Source organism: Camelus ferus, chromosome 8, assembly GCF_009834535.1.
Source record: "Camelus ferus isolate YT-003-E chromosome 8, BCGSAC_Cfer_1.0, whole genome shotgun sequence".
Classification (NCBI taxonomy): Eukaryota; Metazoa; Chordata; class Mammalia; order Artiodactyla; family Camelidae; genus Camelus; species Camelus ferus.
Genome location: NC_045703.1, coordinates 5,658,828 through 5,676,085, shown reverse-complemented (window position 1 = coordinate 5,676,085; position 17,258 = coordinate 5,658,828). Strand labels below are relative to the sequence as shown.

The 17,258-nt window shown below is 35.1% G+C and overlaps 1 long non-coding RNA gene across 1 annotated transcript in view; it reads right to left on the bottom strand.

Annotated features, from left to right (window-relative positions):
* The window catches only part of LOC116665251, a 175,202-nt gene extending 158,258 nt beyond the window's left edge, over positions 1-16,944 (bottom strand). Inside the window, exon 1 of the long non-coding RNA XR_004321771.1 lies at positions 16,811-16,944. This is a non-coding gene — a long non-coding RNA (uncharacterized LOC116665251). The remainder of the gene's footprint in view (positions 1-16,810) is intronic.
* Positions 16,945-17,258: the final 314 nt, after the last annotated feature.

Below are 17,258 nucleotides of genomic sequence, written 5' to 3'. Positions count from 1 at the left end.
ATCTCTCCTTACAAAAAATAAACCACTATCTTTCAGAAAATTAACTAAATATGCCCCAGATATGTGTGAAGCTGCATTTCTCACAATATACAATCTCTAAGAGCTGATTTCTTCAGAAATTCTAGAAAAATCTAAAATGCTCAAACGACTTTATCTTGTGTATGTGTCTATGTATGCAATATACTACTCATAATATAGACCCTAATTCAAGAATAGAATATTTGGATTTTTTTACAAGTGATGGTGCAAAATATAATTTAAAAGTCTATTATTTCATTCTATTAAGCTTCTTTTAAAATATATACCTTTTCCAAAATGTTGATGGGGCTAAGGACAAAATTTTAGAAAGTAAAATTCAAAGATATATTTTGATCATTTTTCTTGAGGAAAAAATAGTTTAGCATCTTTTTTTTTTTTTTTTTTTTTTTTTTGAGTAGATAAGTTCATTTGGAGATAAGAATGAGGCCTTTGGGTTGGGTCAAGGTGACTGGGGCTTAGTTTTATTTCAGGATACTCAAGGCACTATGAATCATCACAGAAACAATTGGAAAAGGTAATGGTCTAAGGCGCACCAGGAAAACTAACCAGAGATGCAGTCCATCACATATTGCCCCCATTGTTTCTGTCAGAAGTTCTGCAAGTTGATAATGCATGATTTTATTGTGCATTTTCTCATTATGTGTCCCTATTTTATTTTTATTTATGTATTTTTGTATTTATTTATTATGTTTAACTGTTTTGTGGAAGGTCTTTAATTTTTTTATTGAAGTATAGTCAGTTTACAATGTTTCTGGTGTACAGCATGTTTCAGTCATACACATACATACATATATTCATTGTCATATTATTTTTCATTATGGGTCACTACAGCATATTCAATATAATTCCCTGTGCTATACAGCAGAAACTTGTCGTTTAACTACTTTATATGTAGTAGTTAGTATCTGCAAATCTTTAACCCAATTTATTCCTTCCTACCCTCTTCCCCTGGTAACCATAAGTTCATTTTCTATGTCTGAGTCTGTTTCTATTTTGTAAATAAGTTCACTTGTGCCTTTTTTTTTTTTTTTTTTTAGATTCCACATATAAATGATGTCATATGGTATTTTTCTTTCTCTTTCTGGCTTACTTCACTTAGAATGACAATCTCCAAGTCCATCCATGTAGCAGTGAATGGCATTATTTTATCCTTTTTTATGGCTAGTAGTATTTCATTGTGTGTATATATATACATATACCACAACTTCTTTATCCAGTCATCTGTTGATGGGCATTTAGGTTGTTTCTAAATTTTGGCTATTGTAAATAGTGCTGCTATGAACACTGGGGTGCATGTATCACTTTGAATTAGAGTTCCCTCTGGATATATGCCCAGGAGTAGGATTGCTGGATCATAGAGTTAAGTCTATTTTTAGTTTTTTAAGGCATCTTCATATCGTTTTCCATAATGGCTATACCAAACTACATTCCCACCAACAGCGTAGGAGGGTTCCCTTTTCTCCACACCCTCTCCATCAATTACTGTTGTGGACTTTTGAATGATGGCCATTCTGACTAGTGTAAGGTGATACCTCACTGTAGTTCTGGTTTGCATTTCTCTGATACTTAGCAATACTGGGCATTTTTTTTCAAGTGCCTATTGGCCGTTTGTATGGTCTTCACTGGAGAATTGCTTGTTTAGGTCTTCTGCCCATTTTTGGATAGGGTTATTTGTTTGTTTGTTTGTTTTTGTTATTAAGTTGTATGAGCTATTTGTATATTCCAGAGTTTAAGCCCTCATCAGTTGCATTGTTTGCAAAATTTTTTTTCCATTCCGTAGGTTGTCTTTTTGTTTTGTTTACAGTTTCCTTTGCTGTGCAAAAGCTTGTAAGTTTAATTAGGTCTCATTTGTTTATTTTTGTTTTTATTTCTATCGCCTGGGTAGACTGCTCCAGGAGAATATTGCTAAGATTTATGCCAGAGAATGTTTTTCTGTGTCCCTATTTTAAAACACAAATACCTTTGGAAGAGTAACAAGTAAAGTGCCTCACTCATTTATATAAACAGTGCTATCAGTTTCCTCCTCAAAAGAAACCCTAAAAGCATTCCCTGAAAGTTTCCGTATGTTACCAACACAGGCCTGACACAACCAGTTCCACGCTTAAAAGAGAAGTCTGTTTATTCCAAACCATGAGGAGTCCCAGTCGAGATTAGTGGGGAAAACACTGACATGAAATAAGCTCACCCATGTTCTAGTTCCAGCTCAGTTTCCACCTCTAGAATTTTATGAGTAATCATCTTTTCTTCCCTGGAAAAATTTAGCCCTAGTTGTATGAAATATATATTCAAATGTCTCTTCCTGTACAGGAATAAGTATCGGCATAGGACAGAGTTCATTTACAATTGAACTGGGAAAGGTCTGTCCTCATCTCTGGCGACTCTGGATGTCAGCTTTGACTTTGGCCAAGATAAATGCAATGGGATTAATGATGTGCAGTTTAAACTCCAAAACTCCCAGGGTCAGTTTGTTTACTGGTGGTTTTAATGTGGTGTAACTTGTTAGCTAGCCTGGTTTAACTATATGACCAGAGGGGCATAGAGATCCCTACTGGGAGTTTATGCTTTGAACTCTCCCAAAGCCAAGATTCCTCACACAGACTGTGGTGATTTAATTCAGACAAAATGTCCTTGGACAAGTAGGGACTCCAGCTTGCACCTTACCTATCGGAACCCCAACGCTTGCCTTACTCTTTCTCTTGCTGTACTGTAAATAAAAACCTACTATGAGCATGCTCTGTTGAGTTTGGGAAGTCCTTTCAAACAACTGAACTTGTGGAACCATTGCAATGTTTTATGTATAGCCTCTAATGATAATTGTTCAAAATTATTAAACATGCAGAGTCTGCTGAAATGAGCCTTCACAAGTCCTCTTTCTGACTTAGGGGTAATTGTTTGCAAGATTCTACCATCAAATTATACTCTGCCCTTCACAAATGATTCTTATTTTGCAAAAGCTTTCCCTTCAATTAAAAATGTATACAGTTATTTTTATTTCTGTACTCTTCAACACCTACACATTGTATCCAACTGCAATAATATTAATAGATATACTTACATGGTACACCTAAAATATCCTTGGCAGGTAACTATTAAATCTCCAAAATTCTGATAGATCTAATATTTTGCTCATTAAAAATGTTAGACATGGGGGGGAAATGATTTTGCCAAAAAATGGAACAAAGACATGAAAATAATGCTCCTGACAAGAAAAATATGTAAGAATTTGAAAGTTCAACGAAAGCAATCAGTGAAGAATGCTTTTGCTGCAGATTAATAACAAAGAGCTGGGAGAAAACAAATTGCACCTGGAAACCAAAGGCAAAAAGAGATGTATTTGGCCATGCTGGACCCTTTAAAGGGCCTCTTTGGAATTTTCCCCTCCTTCAGCATCCCACTGATAGCATGTTCTCTAGCCTGCAGGGGTTTGTTGAGCTACTAGTGTGGGAAGTGTCTGTTCCATCCACATTAACTGCTCCTGGCAGATCCCTCCAGACAGGAGTGCTTAGTGAACAATTGTTCCAGTGGCCAAACTGTGCCTGGCTGTAAACTGCATACAGTGGGAGCGAGTTTACTCTTCTAGGAAAGAATTAATGAGAGTCAACATCTTCTCTTAGGAAAAGAGAAGGGTGCAATGATTCTAAGACATCTAAGGCAGCTTCCCAAAGTACCTGTTGAACTTCAAAGTTAACTCTGGGGCATCCAGAAAGAATGAACCCATGGAGAAAAAGAAACAATCTGCCTGAATCATTTTGTAGAAAGAGGCTTTCTCCTTGTACTGACATTCCAGCTCCCATCCCTGCCCTCCTTCCCTCTTCAGAATGGCTCCGCAGAGAATCATGTTTTGCTCTGACACTAATGACAAGTCCACTCTCAGGCATATGGAAACTTGAGAAAGATTAAATCCCTTGCTGCTAGTCTCCATTTTTACCCATTTAAATATTTACATACATCAGGAGAACAACTAGAATTTGGAGAGTTTTGTTTATCCATAGCATTTAACAGCTCTTTAAATTCCTTAATAATCATAAAAGTTTTTTGTCATTTTGGCTTGATGTTTCTTCATAACAATAATAGTACTACCTACTAGCCTTAGTGTTTCAGATGGAACAAGGATTATGATGTTGCTGATCTGAATACTCGGCTGGCCACAGAGAGGGCTCGGACAGCGCTCGTTGAATCTAACACATATGAAGCCCAAGCTGTCCACTGCTTAGTGACAAGTTACTCCATTGTACTGTATGTTCTCATTATCTACTTTAGTTCTGTGTTTTTATGAGTTAATAATTCTAGAACCAAACTAGGGTAATAGAAGGAGACCAACAGGGTCCTCTCTAACATCTTCCACTTGAGAACAGTTACTGAGGGACTCTGACCTATTCACTTATAAACCGTATCTTTGCCTGTGTAGACTACAGTCTTTCAGTCCAAGCCACACCCATCCCAGTTACTCACCTGGCACTAATCATCTGCTCACTCTTCATCCTACCCTGGAACTAATGGGGAACACCACTGTTGGGCTGTGTCTTGGGAAGATTCTTGACAGGTCCAGACACTAGAGAGGAATTGCCAAGTGCTTCAGGGACACTGAGAAACAGTGGAAACCCTTATCACTCACATAAAAAGGCCAGGCTACATGACTCACCACTGGCCTCTTAACTTCCCAGGCACAAAGAGGTTATTCAAGCTACTCATGATTTGCCCTATACTCCAGTCTACCGGTTAGGGCCCGTTTCCCCACTTCATTCTCACTAGCCTTATTACACAGGGGCTAGACACTTTCATTATCCTCTGCCTCATTTTTCCCAGGATGCCTCGACGGGCTTGATGCTCCCATTATTTCTTTGCTATATGCCTACACTTTACTCAGCACCCCTTCTCCCGGATGCGACCTGCAGCCTTGGACATCTACTTCAGTCTGCTTTGAATTTGCCCAGCTCCCATCAAAACTTAATGTGTAATTTTGACTGCATCCTTTGCATTGAAATTCCAGTTCCCATCACTGCTCTTTCTTATGTAAATCCCCTCACCCCTCAACTCAGCCCCTTCGCACCCAGCATGGTACCCAGCTGCATGTAAGTTACCCTCCTGTGAGTTTACACCACACTCCCACCCGCTCACCCTTCTACTTAACAATTCCTGACCTCCACTGCTAGTCCCTTGCCTTCGCGTGCTTCTGCGACACCAGGAGCAGGAGGTATTTCAAAGGCTTTTCAGACTAGCCTTTATGGTCTACCACATTTTACCGCAGCACTGCACTCCTCTTGCTTTTACCATTCGTACTGACCTCTACCAGGCCTGATGAAAGGTTTAGTGAAGGTCACACTTGGAAAGTCCTGTTTTTCTGCCAGAACTATCCATCATTGTCTGACACACTGGTTTTTAGGGCTTAGGAAGGCCACAAAAGTGGTCTGTGCACTTCAGATCCATGCCTCCCCACCTCCTTCTTTACTTCAGGGTCAACACAGTTCTGTCTGGTTGTCCCTCACCCAGCTCTAGCCCTCCTGCACTTTGGTCACCTCCATTCACAGCTGTCCTGGTAACCTCCCCATCTGCTATTTCACCTTCTGCCACACCCATGAGGAGTGGGGAATGGGTCAGAGGGCAGGGAAACAGACTAGGTAGCAAGGTAGCTGAAAGGAGAGATGCTGAAGGCAAATCACCAACTTGTTATTCATGAGCGTGTCTGAGGGTGTCATTGAGATCATGAAAATAAAGTGTCCTGCTGCATAAATGAGAGCTCTGATGTAAATTACCTGTAGATTTATAACCTCAACCCCCAGGGAACTTCTAAGGAGACAGACCAGGGTCATTTAGATACACTGTAAAGGCTTAAAAATAAAAAGAACCATCAAACAAAATAAATTGGAAAAACACACTGTGTGATTTGGGGAATTATATGCACACATGTATACGTGGGAAGAGGGAATTAAGAGCTATCACACCATCACAAACAGCAATACCTCAGACAAATAAGGTTTACTGCTTTGGTAGAATATTTTCTCCAACATATATGACAGAAGAAATTATTTTTTCACTAATAAATCATTGGTAAACATGTAGGCTAGTTTGATTATTCCCGCTTATTTCAAAGTTTCTATTCCACTGTGTAAAAACACTGTAGCACATTCGGGGTAGGACAGTCTCACTGCATTCATCATTCCAAGAACAGCATAAAAAGCCTCAGCAACTATTTCAAAGAGAGAGTTAGATCCGCATGTGAAGTTCAAATTAGAGATGTGACTCCAGTTTGAAGATCATTACAAGGAAAATAAAAAGCTTGTTCTTACAGTTTATCACTTTACCAAGAATGAAAAGATGTTCACAGCCACACAGAGAGTAAGTTTCAATCACTTCAGTTCTTCTGAACAGAAACTTTGGCGAATGTAAACTTTCTCTCTACTTTTCTAAACAGAGACTTCCAGGTATAATGCAAAGCTTTTTCCTGATCTAGTTGGGCAACTGTGAAAACCTATACTCTGTAATGAAATCATTTTCTTTACAAAAATGTGCTTTCAATGCCTCCTTCCCTGTTACTTAATGAAGTAGTTTGGTTAATAACAGGCAAAAAGCTTGGCTTACAGTCTTAAAGTCATGCTTCCAACAAGAATTTACTGAACTGGAACTGTGTTTATTTTTGTGCATGCATACATTATCCCAAAATGGGTATGGGGATTCATATTTACCACAACAGAACTCTCAAGGTGACCAAAATTCTACCCATTTCATTCATTTATTCAAATGTTTACGGAGTATCTACCAAACTCCAGGTTGTGGACAGATGCTAAGTGTTAGAAATACAATGATTCAAAAGCCAGTTCCTGCTTCCTCAAAACGTGGCCAGTGGAGATGGCACACAAACCAATAATTACATGGAGATGTCTGAGGTGGACAGAAGAAAACACAAGACTTTAAAATACAACAAAAGAAACTTCATCAATGTGTTCAGAGGGAGAAACACATGACCTGTGACTGTCACTTCACTACTATATGTATTTCATTAAATTCCATTAGCCTTTGTATATCATAATTATTTACATGTGGCTTACAGCTGTCTCAAAGCATGTTTTTGAAAGCACCCCATTAGCACCCAAAAGCAGCCACACACACTACTATTATTTATTACTAGGAACCTGTAGGGCTGCACATTTTGCGAACAGACCAAAACATACAACTGCAAATAAATGTCAGTCTTGCGAAATACATCACCTTCCATGGTTTACAGTTGTTTGATCTATGCCTTCTAAAATGCTTACTGAAACTTTAAATTCATAATGACAAATTTAAAAATGATTGGCTGTTAATGTCATTTTACAAATAAAATCTCATAAATGTAACTGTTTTTATCGCCAAGCACAACAGTTGATAATGATGACTAGGTAATTAAATCATTTGTAATGACTCAGGGAAGAAACTGAAAGAAATAAAGTACGTGCAACCTTTTGAAAAGCTGATTTTACGTAAAATGCAGAAAGAAGAATGAACATTACAATTACTGGGCTCAAACAGCTCCCAGCCCCCAACCTCATCTAAAATCAAAGATATTTTTATATCAGTTGACAAAATGAATCAAAGTCCTCCTAAGTCAAAATATATTCTGGCAGAATCACATGTTGGCTTCATGTAACAAATTATAATTAGGTCCACAAATAAGTAGAGACTAGAGCATGCTTCTCCATCTCTCAAAAGATAATTCTGAAATCAAAACTTCCTTTGAAATGATATTCCTTTTAAAGTACCCCTGAAAGCACCTCTAGCTTTGTGAAGTTCAGATTTGGCCATGTTGTAGGGATTCAGATGATGCTGGACTATTACTGCAGGAAATGTGATCACCCACACATGCATGTGTACATATAGGAGTTTGGAGACTTTTATCTTAGATTGCATTTTTAGAAGTGGTATTGAGATTTGTCACATTGCCTAAAATATTTTGCAAGATTCCCTTCTAAGTTACTTCTTAATCATTATAAATGAAGCAAGTCATTTTTCCCTTTCTGGGTAAATTTGAGTTTTTAATAGCCAAGATCCACACAGATCCAAATCTGGGGAATTACATATATAATCATGAGAGAGACTTTTTTTGTAAACAAAATCAGGCCATGAGAAAAAAAAAATACATGATTACAAAGATACTGATTTCCTTATAATGCTTACAGACCAATTTCAAGGCTATTTTAATTTCAAAAAATCATAGTAATATTGGAATAAGCATAGGCTACAGAGGTCATCATCAAAAATTTGGTCTAAAGAACTGATAGTTATTATGCATATTGTAACATACTTTATCTCTTCTACCTTATTTTATGTAAATAAGGTGACAGTCATATAGCAAATTGGCTTATGTGGTATTTTTCTCTAGATCTAGTTTGTTCATTGTCGGAATTATAACTTAAATGCATACCTCTAGTTCCTAAGAAAGTTCCTGGCACAGAGCTGGCACTCAGTGTGGAATGGATAGGTGAATGAATGAGTAAAATAGTACTTTGTTAGAATTCACATAATACTGTGAACTACAACATACATGAATGTAACCACACTTCTATACTAGTCTGATCTAAACAAATTCTCTAACAGCCCCCAAAATTACTTGAGAAGGCAGTGAATAACAACACCTTCTTGTCTAGAAATCATTCTGGCAAAATACTCTTCAAAAGGTGAAAAAATTTTATTTATTTTTATTTTTTAATATTTTATTTACTTATTATTGTATTATTTAAATAATTCATTTTGGTGTGAGGGGAGGTAATTGGGTTTGCTTATTTTTGCAGGAGGTACTGGGGACCTTGTGCATGCTAAGCATTCACTCTACCACTTGAGCTATACCCTCCCCTCATGGTGAAAATTTTTAAATGATTCATTTAAATATTTATCACCTTTTTCATACAGACAAATTATGACATCAAACCAAGAATCAGTACCCTGGCCAGAGTCCTCAATCTTTATACGGTTATGAGAGCAAATATACTTCCCTCTCACCATCCACTCCCACCAAACACACACCCACCCCACATTCCGGGTTCTTGCACAATGTTATTTTTCACAGAGCAGACTTGGATCTCCAAGGATTGCAGCTAACAAGTTTTCAAAAACTAACCATTAATTTAAGTTTGTAAATCTGGAGGATTATAGTGGATATATCATTTATCTGCAGAAATAGGTATTAAATAATATGTATACAACTTATACACTTAGAGCAGATATGTATGTGTGTGGTATAAACAAGCAAGTTAGATGAAGACAGTTAAGAGGGAAATAAAGTGGAAAAAAAAAATGTCCCCAGAACAAACTGAAATTTAAATTCCTAAGAATGTGTTACCCGGAAAATCAGTCAATTTTTCTCCTACTGGAAATGTTGTATATTGAGGGAAAAATCCATCAGAGCTCTTACAAAAATCTTTAAATATGCAAAAACTTAGGGCCCAAAAATGTCTAGTCAAAGCTCCATGTCTCATCCAGGGTTTACTTGCACATGGTAGGAAATCGAAGGTCATATCTGAGTGGTGTTAACACTATATGTAACCAAAGTCAGTAAGTCTCATCCCAAAGGAAAAAATATCAAATTTGATTCATTTCACCCTGACAAACTGCTTCTAGCAAACAAGATGCATAAAATCTTCTATTTTAGATGTAGTCTAATAGACTTTATAAGAGGTGATTATTCAAGGAGTAAAAATACCAGTTGACTCTATATTTTTAAATATGCTAATAACAGCAATAAATGAAAATTTGTTCCAAGAGTTTCTGCTCACCCAAAGCAAAAGGCCTTGCAGAAATTATAAATATGAACATCAGAGGAAATTAAACAATGGCTGTCATTCATGACTACAAAAAGTCCAGACTTCCTTTAACATAGTGTAAGATTCTTTAGAATCCTTAAGTAAGAGAACAGAATCATGGATACATTGAAACTTGATACTCCTTCAAAGGAAGTGTCACATAAGAGCAGTGGGAAAAGATCTAAGAATTCAATTACACCAAGATAAATAAGACTTTCACTATCTAGAGATATCTTTCTTCCAAGACTGCAAATTCCACAGGGAGGTATAAGATCAACAGAAATCATGAGGAAAGAATTGCTCTAATCTTTCCTCAGAGGCTTCCACGAGAGAGATCTCAGTCTTACAAGCACTCAACCTGAAAAAATTGGATGGCAACCTGATTTCAAACCATTTAAACTGCCATCAATCCATAGAAAGCCAAAACTGAAATGGATAGAGAACCATGTTATATGTGTGTCATATCCAGTTTACTGTGGTAGGAACTGACTGTTTAAAAATACATATACCATGCAGGCTGACCACCAAACTAATTCAGAAAAAGACCCAAATATAATGGAGACATTCCTGAAGATGTTGGGAAAATGCTCACAATTACAGATTGAAGTTCCACTAAACCATCACAGACCACTTGCTATCTTGCCTCAAACAGTCAGAGATTCCAATGGTAGTGAAATACAACAATTTTGGGAAATATATCAAGGTAACAGAACAGCATGAAGCTCTATTTTTAAAATAATCTTTATAATGTAGTGTGGGCTGCTAACATTATATATTTCTAATGAGAATCCAAAGGAACCCTTCACTAGCAATATTTTCAAAGTTAAAGAGCAAATATTTCTGTATTTTTGTCTTAACAAATCTTAGTAGAGACCCAAAGTAGGAAGATAAGATTAACAGATACAAACTACTATACATAAAAGAGATAAGCAACAAGGATTTACTGTATAGCACAGGGAACTATATTCGATGTCTTGTAATAACCAATAATTGAAAATAATCTGAAAATCTATATTTCATATATATTCAGCTATATATAATTGAATCACTTTGCTGTATACCTGAAACAATACTGTAAATCAACTCTACCTCAATAAAATATATTTTTTAAACATACACAGAATTCTACTGTGCTCCAAAATCTGGCTCAAGCTACCTTCATCTCTTACCTGTATTATTGAAATAGCCTAGTAGCCTTCAAACATATTTGCTCACATACTCCTCTAAACATTTTTAAGTTAACAACTAAAAATTTCATCATGCATTTAAATTGTTGCAAAGGATGAATTTTTATTTTGCATATATCTCATGGAATCTAAAGGTCATATTGATTCAATCCTCATCTGCCAGTTAAAAATATGAATAAGCACTCTAATAGGTGGAAATGTTAAATTATTTCTTTTCCTAATTAAACTTGTGTTTCCATTCTGTTACCCACATAGAAGTTTATATTTTGTTGTGTACTTGTGTGTGTATGTATTTAAAATTTACAGTTGTGCTATGTAGCGTGTTAGCCAATAGCTACTGGCCACATGTGACTAGCATGTGAAACATGCATTTGAATGGCTAGTCCAACGTGAGGTGTTCTATAAGGTAAAATGTATACCAAATTTCAAAAAAGTCTGTATAAAACCAAGTATACACTACACTGTTAATACTTTTTCCATTGATTATTTGATTTTGAAATATTTTGATATATTGGCCTAAAAAGATTAAGACACCTATTTTTAAATTTAAAATTACATTTAAAATACATGGCTCACACAAATAATTCTATTAGAATTACATTTTTGTTGACAGTGCTGGATTAGAATCTTCTATTGATTACTAAAACTCTTCTGTAATAAAAATATATTTATAACTTGAATTTGTTTTTTCATTTTCTAGGTCTATAACATTCTAAATTCTCTGAAAATATATTTTGAATTAAGTTATCTTTCCAATTATTAGTGGAATACAGTTGATGGAAATAATACACTTGAAAATCCTTCATAATTATTAAGGGAAAAGTAAACATAAAGTTTTACTGGAACTGTATATCCTAATGCTAGATGGGGGCTTTCCCCCAATTAGTTGGTATATCCATAGATAAGCATTATTATACAATAAATTTTCAACAGCAATTCATTTGATATTTTTTATTTTCATACTGAGACAACCTAATCACATAAATAGGCTGGAATAGAAATTTGTTGTTTTTTTCTTAATGTTACTAAATGATTTGATCTCCATTCAAGTTTTATGACAAAAATCAGTCATAACAGTGGTCTAGCAATAAAATTTTTAACAATCAACTGATAACTTAAATACTTAGTTTTGTTGAACACAAAAGACTCAAACTCCACCTCTTTTTGGTCTATTCATTGGAGTCATTAGATTTCTTATTTATGAAAGTATATTGCAAAAAAAAAAAGTATTATCAATATCCACCAGATAGCTATTCAGTATACCTATTACTTCTTCACTTAGAGGCTCCTTGTTCTACCAGGTACAATTAGAAAGGGCAAAGAAAAAATCAAAATATAATTATTTTCTAAATGACTTTGGCCAAATAATTTTTTATATAAGATATTTCTTTTCACAGTCCCGGGGTTCTACATCTGGATCTCAGCATAGATATTTCTTTTATATTTCAAGTATAAAAATATACTTAAAAATATACTCTATACTTAAAGTCATAGAGCTGCAGATTTAGTTAATTCATTTTAAGGAAAATAGGGAGTTAAGAAATTAATTCTCATAATCAAACACAATTAAACATTTTCTGTCAGAAAAGTCCTACTTGATTTTTCTATTTAAACAACTGTTTTAATAAAGATCCATGTGGAAACAATCTTCTCTGAATCCAAATTCAGATAATATGGATTTCTATGATAATTTAAATTTCCATGATATTCAGAGATAAATAGACAGTTTAATGAATGGATAAAGCAGAGACTTGCCATCAATCTGTGACAGGATGAAACAAGCACTTTTTTAACACCTTTATTGTGGTATGATTCCCGTACAGTAAACTACACATATTTCAGATGTACAGTTTGATGAATTCTGATAGATGTATATACCAATGAAATCACCACCACAATCAAGATAGCTAACATTTCCACCACTCCCCAAGAGGCAAGGCACTTTTCTCCATCTCATTTTGGTTTTATTCTCAAGGGAACCCCCCACAGGAATGGTGGTTTTTTTGGCAATGGAAGAGGAGAAGAAATGGTAAAGATGTCAGATGTAAGTATTTGAAATTGTTCCTTCATTTTTTTACTCTAGAAATTTTTATGAAGAAACGCACCATGGTAAAATCTGGAAAGAGTGAGAAAAAAGTCTTTCTTTTGAAAATGAAAGACATCAAATGGGAGATGGGAAAGATGAGTAAGCACAATGCCTTGACCTTAGATTCATTATCAGGCAGCTAAATGTTAGGCAGTTAGTTGATCTGGAAATTCACTGCTTTAAAGACTAATGTCCCTACCAAATTTTCAGGCAGCCTCGGAGGTGGCATATTCTAGTTTGAACACCACTCCATTATCCAATCATTGTAGCCCTGCTTCTATCCCTGACTCCTACAACCAGATCTCAGCACAGCACACAGAATGAGTCTTTCAATTGCAAATAAGAAAATCACTCCTCTGCGCAACACCTTCCAGGATTTCCCGATCTCACACACAGTAAAAACCAACTATCTTGACAGCAGCCTACAAGACTCTTAACAATTTGCCTTTCAACCCTATTACTCCTCTGGCATCCTGTCCTACTAAACACCCTCAGCTCAGTTTGCCAAACCACACTGGCATCTTCACTGGCCTTTAAGTTTTCTCATCAGACTCAAAATAAATTGGAGGAAGATGTTCCCTCTGCTAAAATGCCCTTCCCTTGACCCTCATGACTTGCTACCTCACTTGTATTAGGCTGTTACTCAGATACCTTCTCAGCGAGGCTTTTCCTGGCCACCCTGTTACTCACCCTTCCTGTCCTCTTTTTCCTGCTCTATTTTTTTCCCCAAAGTATCTATGACAATTTGAGTAAATATTTCCTTGTTCACTATTTGTTTTTTCACCCTCCAGAGAAGGTAAGTCTATAAAAACACAATTTTTCTGTTTCACATTCAACTAAAACAATACAAAGTATCCAACAAATATTTGTCAAGTGAAAAATTGTGTGACCCCTTTTGTAAATGAGGCAAATTTCTATGCACATTGGAGAACAGTCTTGTTTTATTTGTTTAGGTTGGTTTGTTAGTATATTATGAAATTCAAGGAGTCATTAAGGCTTGAAATAATGTTCTAATATACAGCATAAGGTGGTTCTGTGGTCTGGACATCAATATTTACACTGAATTCATCTGACTATATGTGACGCACATGTATGGATGTTACTTGGAAAGCAACATAGTATTTGTTCATATTCACTCAGTACTCAGCCCAAGAGCATGCACATTCTTTTCAAATGGCTTCCTCATTTTTACTAAAATTAGTTTTTCTTTGACTCCAAAGCAGTTTCCTGAGATTTATAAGAGATGATTAATGAAAACATTAACTCTACCAATGGCATCATATTAATTGATTCCTTTTCCATGTATTTTCATCATATGTCTGGGAAAGAGCTATATGGGTGCTGCCTCTAAAATTAAATAATTTTTCCACATCAAAATGTCCAAAAAGAATGTAGTTGGCGTGTTGATCAATAGTAAATATATACGGTTGACAGCACATTGGAATTGGGTACTCTGAACTGTAGCCAATTGTGGATGTTATCAATTTTGTCCCTAAAAGCATTTACGGCAAGTTTGCCAGCTGTCACTAGCAGACCATAACATTCCCTCTTGTCTTTTGAGTCATTTAAAAATCCCATTGGATTTCTTTTTATTAACAGGTTAATAGATCTATTACATTCTGCTGGAGTACTACTGACTAACTTTGAAAAATTATCCACTTTGCCTCCTGTCACTTGTGTAGCATTTCTTTTCTGATATCAAAGTATCAGAGTCAGAAATGCTATCAGTCTTGAAGACTGTTTAATATAATTTGATTGACATTGAACATACCTCATGAAACGATGAAGCATATATTTACCATATACATAGTTCTCTCTATATATGATATATATGTTCATTCAACAATATTTATAAAGAACTTACTCCACGCTAGTTGCTGTGAAGGAATAAAGACAGATGCACACACATATGTACACAAATACACATACACACACTTCATGATCAAAGGTCTAAGCTAAAAGAACACTAACACCATGAAAAACGTATCAAATAACTTTGGGAGTTAATCAATCCAAATGGAATTCATTGATGAAATTTATGAAAGAAATCAAACCAAAAAGATATTAACAATCTGAAGAATATTTATCCTATAAGCAAATGGTGATACTTGCTTGAGTATCGTCCCAATCAATACTTTTGGAAGAGAATCATAGAATACTAGTTTATCTAAATTACTCCCTGTGTTCATGCCCTAGAGATGGTATCCAGAGAGCCACAGATAAAAACCTAGACAAAGTTAAGGCTAATAATGGTCTCTAACATTCCTTTTATACTCAACATCCACTTAACACAAGATTAACAGGTTTCAAAGAAACATGAAGCCTTATAAGTCATTTAAAAAATAAATAAATAAAAATAAGTATTACTGTATACTTCAAAAGTGGTCTTGGTATTATCAAAAGGGCTACTCCTCTTTCAAGAAAAATAGTGAATCTAGCCTCTTTTATCTTAGAAATTAAGGTCTTTTCTCAACTATTCCCATAAGGGGACAATTCACTCTTACTACAGGATACTCAATGAATTATAGAAATGAATTATGATTTAGAATTAAAGTCCTAATGAAGTCTTCATGAAATAGTAGAATAATCATAGAATTATTGTCAGCTTTTGCCTAGACTTAAATTATGAAAGACGTTCAATAAAAGTTGCTGAGTTTTTTATTCCTCACAAAAGGTAACACATAAGGAATAAATATGCTTTCTAAACACTAGCAACTTTTTAAATGCAGATTTCAAAAATATAATTAATGCCAAAAAGTAGAGAGCTTTTTCAAATAAGAATTTTGTCATTTTTATTTTGAGAAGGGCTTTGAAGTCTTAGCTTTCTTCGAAGCAATGTTTCATGGCAAACCACATCACGTATCAATGTGCACTTAGATATTTTAAAGCGTTAGTGCCCCACAGTAGAATTTAGTAGTGTTTGACAGTAGAATGAAATATAATATGTACGTATTTTACATGAAGAAAGTATTTTATGAAATATGTTTTAGATAATTATAAACTATGTTTTAAAGCAAACATGCATTTTGAAAGGTACATTATCACAAGTATTTTCCTCTAACTACAATATTTGAGGAAGAATAACCAATTTACAGTTAATATAGATATACTTGGATAAGGCATATAAAATACTATATTTTAAATATGGTCATATTACGTGAGCATTGTAAGTTTTGAAATTAAATCATGTACAATTATATTAATTTTGCAGGATAAATGATACTGCTTTAATTTTTAGATAATAGATCTTTAATTATAACTTTGAATGAAATATATAATGAAGTTTACACTAGTCAAGCATCAGAGTTTGCAGAATGCATATTCAGCAAAAGTGGGGGAAACTGAGGATAATATAAAGTACCATAGCTTTAGTCACACAACTTTTAAGCAAAAGTAAGTAATTTTTAAGCAAATAATACAAGATGTAGTATTTATTTAAACGCTCCATTTTTACCATTGCAAAGATACTTGACACTGAATTATATGTCCAGGATATATAATGTGCTGATGGAACTAAACATGTTAATTACCATTTTATCTGCATGACCGCAAACTCTCAACTATTTGCAAACGTCTTAGTGATTAGCTGAGTTATATGTAAGTTATCTGCAGTGTTCAGTGGCTCCAGAATATGGAGATCGCTGTCATTGAAAACAGCCAACTTTTCTTGGCAGTCAACTTAGTGAGATAAACAGCAAACTCTTGATCAATGCTTTCTTACTCACCTCCCTCTCCTAGTACCTCTGCAACAAGCGAGTGTAATCAGCGTTAGTCGATTCCCTCAACATGACTGATCCACAAGGCATTCCGACAAATGGCTGACTTCACCTTGAACAAGTCTGTGGCCACTTTGCCCTCTCTGTGCCATCTGGGAAGTAGACACACAAAAGCAAACTTGATTGGTGGATGTCCCAAGTCAAACCTCTTTGCACAGGGTTGAAAGATCCACATTACAGCCGCCTTTCGAAAATGGCTAAATATTTTCTGCATATATATTTCTGTATTTTCTGAAGCTAAAAATATACCCAGAATGTAAAAGCTTTTTGTTAAATAATCCAAATATCAGATAAAATAATCTGTATTAAAAACAAAATTCACACAGGGAACTATATTCAATATCTTGGAGTAACCTATAATGAGAAAGAATATGAAGATGAATATATGTATGTATTT